The sequence below is a fragment of the Lissotriton helveticus genome, chromosome 4_1 (genome assembly GCF_964261635.1).
Source record: "Lissotriton helveticus chromosome 4_1, aLisHel1.1, whole genome shotgun sequence".
Classification (NCBI taxonomy): domain Eukaryota; kingdom Metazoa; phylum Chordata; class Amphibia; order Caudata; family Salamandridae; genus Lissotriton; species Lissotriton helveticus.
Genome location: NC_136063.1, coordinates 971,100,692 through 971,113,060, shown reverse-complemented (window position 1 = coordinate 971,113,060; position 12,369 = coordinate 971,100,692). Strand labels below are relative to the sequence as shown.

Below are 12,369 nucleotides of genomic sequence, written 5' to 3'. Positions count from 1 at the left end.
ACAGAAGAAAATACATCTATTTTCAACATTAAAGGAGCATCAAATATTGGCTTGGAGACTGATTGAAATGATGTCCTTTGCGTTTTTAACTTCATGCTCTAACAGACTAAACTAATAGGCTCACTAAATATATAGAATACTTTAGAAGAATTAGCAGTTGATGAAATGCTACTGATTCCATCCAATCCTTCAAGCAGCGTGTGATTCAAGAAGATAAACAGTCCAAAATGAGACACAAGAAAAATTCCTCTTTGTTCAAACAATTAAACTTGCCATGTACAGGGATCGAACCTGTGACCTTGGCGTTATTAGCACCACGCTCTAACCATCTGAGCTAACAGGCCATTTTGCACAACTACCTGGAGGTCCAGCAAATGAAGAAGGGCAAATGATAGTTAACCCAGGAGATTTGGAAAGCTTAATTTCAGCAGTTTACCATGAAGTTATTGTTATATATTATCAACATGAAGAAACTAATATGACTTAAAAAAAATTACAATACAAAAGAGATTTTCATACTTAGTGTTAGAACTTAGAACCATTAACGTTTTTTCCATGTGGTTAAGCAATAAATAAATGTTCATCACCTATATTGAATTGATTGATCTAATCATTTTATCAGCTTCTCCTCAAAGGAAATATAGAGATAAACATGATACAGTAGAAAATACATCTATTTTCAAAATTAAAGGAGCATCAAGTATTGGCTTGGAGACTGATTGAAAGTATGTCCTTGGCGTTTTTAACTTCATGCTCTAACAGACTAAACTAATAGGTCACTAAATATATAGCATACTATTGAAGATGAAGCAGATGATGAAGTCCTACTGATTGTTAATCCGGGATAGTTGGAAAGCTTATATGCAGCTGTTTACATTCATAGTATCTTTATATATTATCAACAAGACTAAACAAAAATGATCTCAATAAATTGCAATAAATAAGAGATTTAGTTACTTGGCGTTAGAACTTAGAACCATTAATAGATATTCCAGGCGCTTTAAGAATAGTAATTAATTCTATAATTATATCAAATGTATTCATCCAATCCTTCAAGCAGCGTTTGATCCAAGGAGATAAACAGTCCAAAATGAGACACAAGAAAAATTCATCTTTTTCCAAAGAATTAAACTTGGCCTGTACAGGGATCGAACCTGTGACCTTGGCGTTATTAGCACCACTCTCTAACCAACTGAGCTAACAGGCCAATTTGCACATCTTCTGGAGGACCAGCACAGGAAGCACTGCTAATGATAGTTCAACCGGGAGATTTGGAAAGCTTAATTTCAGCTGTTTAATATGAATTAACTTTCATATTATCAACATGAAGAAACTAATATGACTTCAAAAACAATTGCAATACAAAAGAGATTTCCATACTTAGTGTTAGAATTTTGAACCAGTAACGTTTTTTCCACGTGGTTTAGCAATAAATGAATATTCATCCCCTATATTCAATTGATTCATCAAATCATTCTATCAGCTTCTGCGCAAAGGAAATATGGAGGTAAACATGATACAGAAGAAAATACATCTATTTTCAACATTAAAGGAGCATCAAATTTTGGCTTGGAGACTGATTGAAATGATGTCCTTTGCGTTTTTAACTTCATGCTCTAACAGACTAAACTAATAGGCTCACTAAATATATAGAATACTTTAGAAGAATTAGCAGATGATGAAATGCTACTGATTCCATCCAATCCTTCAAGCAGCGTGTGATTCAAGAAGATAAACAGTCCAAAATGAGACACAAGAAAAATTCCTCTTTGTTCAAACAATTAAACTTGCCATGTACAGGGATCGAACCTGTGACCTTGGCGTTATTAGCACCACGCTCTAACCATCTGAGCTAACAGGCCATTTTGCACAACTACTTGGAGGTCCAGCAAATGAAGAAGGGCAAATGATAGTTAACCCAGGAGATTTGGAAAGCTTAATTTCAGCAGTTTACCATGAAGTTATTGTTATATATTATCAACATGAAGAAACTAATATGACTTAAAAAAAATTACAATACAAAAGAGATTTTCATACTTAGTGTTAGAACTTAGAACCATTAACGTTTTTTCCATGTGGTTAAGCAATAAATAAATGTTCATCACCTATATTGAATTGATTGATCTAATCATTTTATCAGCTTCTCCTCAAAGGAAATATAGAGATAAACATGATACAGTAGAAAATACATCTATTTTCAAAATTAAAGGAGCATCAAGTATTGGCTTGGAGACTGATTGAAAGTATGTCCTTGGCGTTTTTAACTTCATGCTCTAACAGACTAAACTAATAGGTCACTAAATATATAGCATACTATTGAAGATGAAGCAGATGATGAAGTCCTACTGATTGTTAATCCGGGATAGTTTGAAAGCTTATATTCAGCTGTTTACATTCATAGTATCTTTATATATTATCAACAAGACTAAACAAAAATGATCTCAATAAATTGCAATAAATAAGAGATTTAGTTACTTGGCGTTAGAACTTAGAACCATTAATAGATATTCCAGGCGCTTTAAGAATAGTAATTAATTCTATAATTATATCAAATGTATTCATCCAATCCTTCAAGCAGCGTTTGATCCAAGGAGATAAACAGTCCAAAATGAGACACAAGAAAAATTCATCTTTTTCCAAAGAATTAAACTTGGTCTGTACAGGGATCGAACCTGTGACCTTGGCGTTATTAGCACCACTCTCTAACCAACTGAGCTAACAGGCCAATTTGCACATCTTCTGGAGGACCAGCACAGGAAGCAGTGCTAATGATAGTTCAACCGGGAGATTTGGAAAGCTTAATTTCAGCTGTTTAATATGAATTAACTTTCATATTATCAACATGAAGAAACTAATATGACTTCAAAAAAATTGCAATACAAAAGAGATTTCCATACTTAGTGTTAGAATTTTGAACCAGTAACGTTTTTTCCACGTGGTTTAGCAATAAATAAATATTCATCACCTATATTCAATTGATTCATCTAATCATTCTATCAGCTTCTGTGCAAAGGAAATATGAAGGTAAACATGATACAGAAGAAAATACATCTATTTTCAACATTAAAGGAGCATCAAATATTGGCTTGGAGACTGATTGAAATTATGTCCTTTGCGTTTTTAACTTCATGCTCTAACAGACTAAACTAATAGGCTAACTAAATATATAGAATACTTTTGAAGAATTAGCAGATGAGGAAATGCTACTGATTCCATCCAATCCTTCAAGAAGCGTGTAATTCAAGAAGATAAACAGTCCAAAATGAGACACAAGAAAAATTCATCTTTGTTCAAACAATTAAACTTGGCCTGTACAGGGATCGAACCTGTAACCTTGGCGTTATTAGCACCACGCTCTAACCATCTGAGCTAATAGGCTATTTTGTAAAACTACCTGGAGGTCCAGCATATGAAGAAGGGCAAATGATAGTTAACCCAGGAGATTTGGAAAGCTTAATTTCAGCAGTTTACCATGAAGTTATTGTTATATATTATCAACATGAAGAAACTAATATGACTTAAAAAAAATTACAATACAAAAGAGATTTTCATACTTAGTGTTAGAACTTAGAACCATTAACGTTTTTTCCATGTGATTAAGCAATAAATAAATATTCATCACCTATATTGAATTGATTCATCTAATCATTTTATCAGCTTCTCCTCAAAGGAAATATAGAGATAAACATGATACAGTAGAAAATACATCTATTTTCAACATTAAAGGAGCATCAAGTATTGGCTTGGAGACTGATTGAAAGTATGTCCTTGTCGTTTTTAACTTCATGCTCTAACAGACTAAACTAATAGAGTCACTAAATATATAGCATACTATTGAAGATGAAGCAGATGATGAAGTCCTACTGATTGTTAATCCGGGATAGTTGGAAAGCTTATATTCAGCTGTTTACATTCATAGTATCTTTATATATTATCAACAAGACTAAACAAAAATGATCTCAATAAATTGCAATAAATAAGAGATTTAGTTACTTGGCGTTAGAACTTAGAACCATTAATAGATATTCCAGGCGCTTTAAGAATAGTAATTAATTCTATAATTATATCAAATGTATTCATCCAATCCTTCAAGCAGCGTTTGATCCAAGGAGATAAACAGTCCAAAATGAGACACAAGAAAAATTCATCTTTTTCCAAAGAATTAAACTTGGCCTGTACAGGGATCGAACCTGTGACATTGGCGTTATTAGCACCACTCTCTAACCAACTGAGCTAACAGGCCAATTTGCACATCTTCTGGAGGACCAGCACAGGAAGCAGTGCTAATGATAGTTCAACCGGGAGATTTGGAAAGCTTAATTTCAGCTGTTTAATATGAATTAACTTTCATATTATCAACATGAAGAAACTAATATGACTTCAAAAAAATTGCAATACAAAAGAGATTTCCATACTTAGTGTTAGAACTTAGAACCATTAACGTTTTTTCCATGTGATTAAGCAATAAATAAATATTCATCACCTATATTGAATTGATTCATCTAATCATTTTATCAGCTTCTCCTCAAAGGAAATATAGAGATAAACATGATACAGTAGAAAATACATCTATTTTCAACATTAAAGGAGCATCAAGTATTGGCTTGGAGACTGATTCAAAGTATGTCCTTGGCATTTTTGACTTCATGCTCTAACAGACTAAACTAATAGGTCACTAAATATATAGCATACTATTGAAGATGAAGCAGATGATGAAGTCCTACTGATTGTTAATCCGGGATAGTTGGAAAGCTTATATTCAGCTGTTTACATTCATAGTATCTTTATATATTATCAACAAGACTAAACAAAAATGATCTCAATAAATTGCAATAAATAAGAGATTTAGTTACTTGGCGTTAGAACTTAGAACCATTAATAGATATTCCAGGCGCTTTAAGAATAGTAATTTATTCTATAATTATATCAAATGTATTCATCGAGTCCTTCAAGCAGCGTTTGATCCAAGGAGATAAACAGTCCAAAATGAGATACAAGAAAAATTAATCTTTTTTCAAAGAATTAAGCTTGGCCTGTAGAGGGATCCAACCTGTGACCTTGGCGTTATTAGCACCACACTCTAACCAACTGAGCTAACAGGCCAATTTGCACATCTTCTGGAGGACCAGCACAGGAAGCAGTGCTAATGATAGTTCAACCGGGAGATTTGGAAAGCTTAATTTCAGCTGTTTAATATGAATTAACTTTCATATTATCAACATGAAGAAACTAATATGACTTCAAAAAAATTGCAATACAAAAGAGATTTCCATACTTAGTGTTAGAATTTTGAACCAGTAACGTTTTTTCCACGTGGTTTAGCAATAAATAAATATTCATCACCTATATTCAATTGATTCATCAAATCATTCTATCAGCTTCTGCGCAAAGGAAATATGGAGGTAAACATGATACAGAAGAAAATACATCTATTTTCAACATTAAAGGAGCATCAAATATTGGCTTGGAGACTGATTGAAATTATGTCCTTTGCGTTTTTAACTTCATGCTCTAACAGACTAAACTAATAGGCTCACTAAATATATAGAATACTTTAGAAGAATTAGCAGATGATGAAATGCTACTGATTCCATCCAATCCTTCAAGCAGCGTGTGATTCAAGAAGATAAACAGTCCAAAATGAGACACAAGAAAAATTCATCTTTGTTCAAACAATTAAACTTGGCCTGTACAGGGATCGAACCTGTGACCTTGGCGTTATTAGCACCATGCTCTAACCATCTGAGCTAACAGGCCATTTTGCACAACTACCTGGAGGTCCAGCATATGAAGAAGGGCAAATGATAGTTAACCCAGGAGATTTGGAAAGCTTAATTTCAGCAGTTTACCATGAAGTTATTGTTATATATTATCAACATGAAGAAACTAATATGACTTAAAAAAAATTACAATACAAAAGAGATTTTCATACTTAGTGTTAGAACTTAGAACCATTAACGTTTTTTCCATGTGGTTAAGCAATAAATGAATATTCATCACCTATATTGAATTGATTCATCTAATCATTTTATCAGCTTCTCCTCAAAGGAAATATAGAGATACACATGATACAGTAGAAAATACATCTATTTTCAACATTAAAGGAGCATCAAGTATTGGCTTGGAGACTGATTGAAAGTATGTCCTTGTCGTTTTTAACTTCATGCTCTAACAGACTAAACTAATAGAGTCACTAAATATATAGCATACTATTGAAGATGAAGCAGATGATGAAGTCCTACTGATTGTTAATCCGGGATAGTTGGAAAGCTTATATTCAGCTGTTTACATTCATAGTATCTTTATATATTATCAACAAGACTAAACAAAAATGATCTCAATAAATTGCTATAAATAAGAGATTTAGTTACTTGGCGTTAGAACTTAGAACCATTAATAGATATTCCAGGCGCTTTAAGAATAGTCATTAATTCTATAATTATATCAAATGTATTCATCGAGTCCTTCAAGCAGCGTTTGATCCAAGGAGATAAACAGTCCAAAATGAGACACAAGAAAAATTCATCTTTTTTCAAAGAATTAAGCTTGGCCTGTAGAGGGATTGAACCTGTGACATTGGCGTTATTAACACCACGCGCTAACCAACTGAGCTAACAGGCCAATTTGCACATCTTCTGGAGGGCCAGCACAGGAAGCAGTGCTAATGATAGTTCAACCGGGAGATTTGGAAAGCTTAATTTCAGCTGTTTAATATGAATTAACTTTCATATTATCAACATGAAGAAACTAATATGACTTCAAAAAAATTGCAATACAAAAGAGATTTCCATACTTAGTGTTAGAATTTTGAACCAGTAACGTTTTTTCCACGTGGTTTAGCAATAAATGAATATTCATCACCTATATTCAATTGAATTATCAAATCATTCTATCAGCTTCTGCGCAAAGGAAATATGGAGGTAAACATGATACAGAAGAAAATACATCTATTTTCAACATTAAAGGAGCATCAAATATTGGCTTGGAGACTGATTGAAATGATGTCCTTTGCGTTTTTAACTTCATGCTCTAACAGACTAAACTAATAGGCTCACTAAATATATAGAATACTTTAGAAGAATTAGCAGATGATGAAATGCTACTGATTCCATCCAATCCTTCAAGCAGCGTGTGATTCAAGAAGATAAACAGTCCAAAATGAGACACAAGAAAAATTCCTCTTTGTTCAAACAATTAAACTTGGCCTGTCCTGGGATCGAACCTGTGACCTTGGCGTTATTAGCACCACGCTCTAACCATCTGAGCTAACAGGCCATTTTGCACAACTACCTGGAGGTCCAGCAAATGAAGAAGGGCAAATGATAGTTAACCCAGGAGATTTGGAAAGCTTAATTTCAGCAGTTTACCATGAAGTTATTGTTATATATTATCAACATGAAGAAACTGATATGACTTAAAAAAAATTACAATACAAAAGAGATTTTCATACTTAGTGTTAGAACTTAGAACCATTAACGTTTTTTCCATGTGGTTAAGCAATAAATAAATATTCATCACCTATATTGAATTGATTCATCTAATCATTTTATCAGCTTCTCCTCAAAGGAAATATAGAGATAAACATGATACAGTAGAAAATACATCTATTTTCAACATTAAAGGAGCATCAAGTATTGGCTTGGAGACTGATTGAAAGTATGTCCTTGGCGTTTTTAACTTCATGCTCTAACAGACTAAACTAATAGGTCACTAAATATATAGCATACTATTGAAGATGAAGCAGATGATGAAGTCCTACTGATTGTTAATCCGGGATAGTTGGAAAGCTTATATGCAGCTGTTTACATTCATAGTATCTTTATATATTATCAACAAGACTAAACAAAAATGATCTCAATAAATTGCAATAAATAAGAGATTTAGTTACTTGGCGTTAGAACTTAGAACCATTAATAGATATTCCAGGCGCTTTAAGAATAGTAATTAATTCTATAATTATATCAAATGTATTCATCCAATCCTTCAAGCAGCGTTTGATCCAAGGAGATAAACAGTCCAAAATGAGACACAAGAAAAATTCATCTTTTTCCAAAGAATTAAACTTGGTCTGTACAGGGATTGAACCTGTGACCTTGGCGTTATTAGCACCACTCTCTAACCAACTGAGCTAACAGGCCAATTTGCACATCTTCTGGAGGACCAGCACAGGAAGCAGTGCTAATGATAGTTCAACCGGGAGATTTGGAAAGCTTAATTTCAGCTGTTTAATATGAATTAACTTTCATATTATCAACATGAAGAAACTAATATGACTTCAAAAAAATTGCAATACAAAAGAGATTTCCATACTTAGTGTTAGAATTTTGAACCAGTAACATTTTTTCCACGTGGTTTAGCAAAAAATAAATATTCATCAACTATATTCAATTGATTCATCTAATCATTCTATCAGCTTCTGCGCAAAGGAAATATGGAGGTAAACATGATACAGAAGAAAATACATCTATTTTCCACATTAAAGGAGCATCAAGTATTGGCTTGGAGACTGATTGAAATTATGTCCTTTGCGTTTTTAACTTCATGCTCTAACAGACTAAACTAATAGGCTCACTAAATATATAGAATACTTTTGAAGAATTAGCAGATGATGAAATGCTACTGATTCCATCCAATCATTCAAGCAGCGTGTGATTCAAGGAGATAAACAGTCCAAAATGAGACACAAGAAAAATTCATCTTTGTTTAAACAATTAAACTTGGCCTGTACAGGGATCGAACCTGTGACCTTGGCGTTATTAGCACCACGCTCTAACCATCTGAGCTAACAGGCCATTTTGCATAACTCCTGGAGGTCCAGCATATGAAGAAGGGCAAATGATAGTTAACCCAGGAGATTTGGAAAGCTTAATTTCAGCAGTTTACCATGAAGTTATTGTTATATATTATCAACATGAAGAAACTAATATGACTTAAAAAAAATTACAATACAAAAGAGATTTTCATACTTAGTGTTAGAACTTAGAACCATTAACATTTTTTCCATGTGGTTAAGCAATAAATAAATATTCATCACCTATATTGAATTGATTCATCTAATCATTTTATCAGCTTCTTCTCAAAGGAAATATAGAGATAAACATGATGCAGTAGAAAATACATCTATTTTCAACATTAAAGGAGCATCAAGTATTGGCTTGGAGACTGATTGAAAGTATGTCCTTGGCGTTTTTAACTTCATGCTCTAACAGACTAAACTAATAGGTCACTAAATATATAGCATACTATTGAAGATGAAGCAGATGATGAAGTCCTACTGATTGTTAATCCGGGATAGTTGGAAAGCTTATATTCAGCTGTTTACATTCATAGTATCTTTATATATTATCAACAAGACTAAACAAAAATGATCTCAATAAATTGCAATAAATAAGAGATTTAGTTACTTGGCGTTAGAACTTAGAACCATTAATAGATATTCCAGGCGCTTTAAGAATAGTAATTAATTCTATAATTATATCAAATGTATTCATCCAATCCTTCAAGCAGCGTTTGATCCAAGGAGATAAACAGTCCAAAATGAGACACAAGAAAAATTCATCTTTTTTCAAAGAATTAAACTTGGCCTGTACAGGGATCGAACCTGACACCTTGGCGTTATTAGCATCACTCTCTAACCAACTGAGCTAACAGGCCAATTTGCACATCTTCTGGGGGACCAGCACAGAAAGCAGTGCTAATGATAGTTCAACCGGGAGATTTGGAAAGCTTAATTTCAGCTGTTTAATATGAATTAATTTTCATATTATCAACATGAAGAAACTAATATGACTTCAAAAAAATTGCAATACAAAAGAGATTTCCATACTTAGTGTTAGAATTTTGAACCAGTAACGTTTTTTCCACGTGGTTTAGCAATAAATAAATATTCATCACCTATATTCAATTGATTCATCTAATCATTCTATCAGCTTCTGCGCAAAGGAAATATGATGGTAAACATGATACAGAAGAAAATACATCTATTTTCAACATTAAAGGAGCATCAAATATTGGCTTGGAGACTGATTGAAATTATGTCCTTTGCGTTTTTAACTTCATGCTCTAACAGACTAAACTAATAGGCTAACTAAATATATAGAATACTTTTGAAGAATTAGCAGATGAGGAAATGCTACTGATTCCATCCAATCCTTCAAGCAGCGTGTGATTCAAGAAGATAAACAATCCAAAATGAGACACAAGAAAAATTCATCTTTGTTCAAACAATTAAACTTGGCCTGTACAGGGATCGAACCTGTGACCTTGGCGTTATTAGCACCACACTCTAACCATCTGAGCTAACAGGCTATTTTGCACAACTACCTGGAGGTCCAGCATATGAAGTAGGGCAAATGATAGTTAACCCAGGAGATTTGGAAAGCTTAATTTCAGCAGTTTACCATGAAGTTATTGTTATATATTATCAACATGAAGAAACTAATATGACTTAAAAGAAATTACAATACAAAAGAGATTTTCATACTTAGTGTTAGAACTTAGAACCATTAATGTTTTTTCCATGTGGTTAAGCAATAAATAAATATTCATCACCTATATTGAATTGATTCATCTAATCATTTTATCAGCTTCTCCTCAAAGGAAATATAGAGATAAACATGATACAGTAGAAAATACATCTATTTTCAACATTAAAGGAGCATCAAGTATTGGCTTGGAGACTGATTGAAAGTATGTCCTTGTCGTTTTTAACTTCATGCTCTAACAGACTAAACTAATAGAGTCACTAAATATATAGCATACTATTGAAGATGAAGCAGATGATGAAGTCCTACTGATTGTTAATCCGGGATAGTTGGAAAGCTTATATTCAGCTGTTTACATTCATAGTATCTTTATATATTATCAACAAGACTAAACAAAAATGATCTCAATAAATTGCTATAAATAAGAGATTTAGTTACTTGGCGTTAAAACTTAGAACCATTAATAGATATTCCAGGCGCTTTAAGAATAGTAATTCATTCTATAATTATATCAAATGTATTCATCGAGTCCTTCAAGTAGCGTTTGATCCAAGGAGATAAACAGTCCAAAATGAGATACAAGAAAAATTTATCTTTTTTCAAAGAATTAAGCTTGGCCTGTAGAGGGATCAAACCTGTGACCTTGGCGTTATTAGCACCACACTCTAACCAACTGAGCTAACAGGCCAATTTGCACATCTTCTGGAGAACCAGCACAGGAAGCAGTGCTAATGATAGTTTAACCGGGAGATTTGGAAAGCTTAATTTCAGCTGTTTAATATGAATTAACTTTCATATTATCAACATGAAGAAACTAATATGACTTCAAAAAAATTGCAATACAAAAGAGATTTCCATACTTAGTGTTAGAATTTTGAACCAGTAACGTTTTTTCCACGTGGTTTAGCAATAAATAAATATTCATCACCTATATTCAATTGATTCATCAAATCATTCTATCAGCTTCTGCGCAAAGGAAATATGGAGGTAAACATGATACAGAAGAAAATACATCTATTTTCAACATTAAAGGAGCATCAAATATTGGCTTGGAGACTGATTGAAATGATGTCCTTTGCGTTTTTAACTTCATGCTCTAACAGACTAAACTAATAGGCTCACTAAATATATAGAATACTTTAGAAGAATTAGCAGATGATGAAATGCTACTGATTCCATCCAATCCTTCAAGCAGCGTGTGATTCAAGAAGATAAACAGTCCAAAATGAGACACAAGAAAAATTCATCTTTGTTCAAACAATTAAACTTGGCCTGTACAGGGATCGAACCTGTGACCTTGGCGTTATTAGCACCACGCTCTAACCATCTGAGCTAACAGGCCATTTTGCACAACTACCTGGAGGTCCAGCATATGAAGAAGGGCAAATGATAGTTAACCCAGGAGATTTGGAAAGCTTAATTTCAGCAGTTTACCATGAGGTTATTGTTATATATTATCAACATGAAGAAACTAATATGACTTAAAAAAAATTACAATACAAAAGAGATTTTCATACGTAGTGTTAGAACTTAGAACCATTAACGTTTTTTCCATGTGGTTAAGCAATAAATAAATATTCATCACCTATATTGAATTGATTCATCTAATCATTTTATCAGCTTCTCCTCAAAGGAAATATAGAGATACACATGATACAGTAGAAAATACATCTATTTTCAACATTAAAGGAGCATCAAGTATTGGCTTGGAGACTGATTGAAAGTATGTCCTTGTCGTTTTTAACTTCATGCTCTAACAGACTAAACTAATAGAGTCACTAAATATATAGCATACTATTGAAGATGAAGCAGATGATGAAGTCCTACTGATTGTTAATCCGGGATAGTTGGAAAGCTTATATTCAGCTGTTTACATTCATAGTAT

The 12,369-nt window shown here is 33.0% G+C and overlaps 3 non-coding genes across 3 annotated transcripts; all 3 read right to left on the bottom strand.

Annotated features, from left to right (window-relative positions):
• Positions 1-5,683: 5,683 nt before the first annotated feature.
• TRNAI-AAU (transfer RNA isoleucine (anticodon AAU)) lies at positions 5,684-5,757 on the bottom strand. The gene has a single exon. It is a non-coding gene; the product is annotated as a tRNA-Ile (tRNA).
• A 2,961-nt stretch (positions 5,758-8,718) lies between these two features.
• TRNAI-AAU (transfer RNA isoleucine (anticodon AAU)) lies at positions 8,719-8,792 on the bottom strand. Its single transcript has one exon. It is a non-coding gene; the product is annotated as a tRNA-Ile (tRNA).
• A 2,960-nt stretch (positions 8,793-11,752) lies between these two features.
• Positions 11,753-11,826, bottom strand: TRNAI-AAU (transfer RNA isoleucine (anticodon AAU)). The gene has a single exon. It is a non-coding gene; the product is annotated as a tRNA-Ile (tRNA).
• Positions 11,827-12,369: the final 543 nt, after the last annotated feature.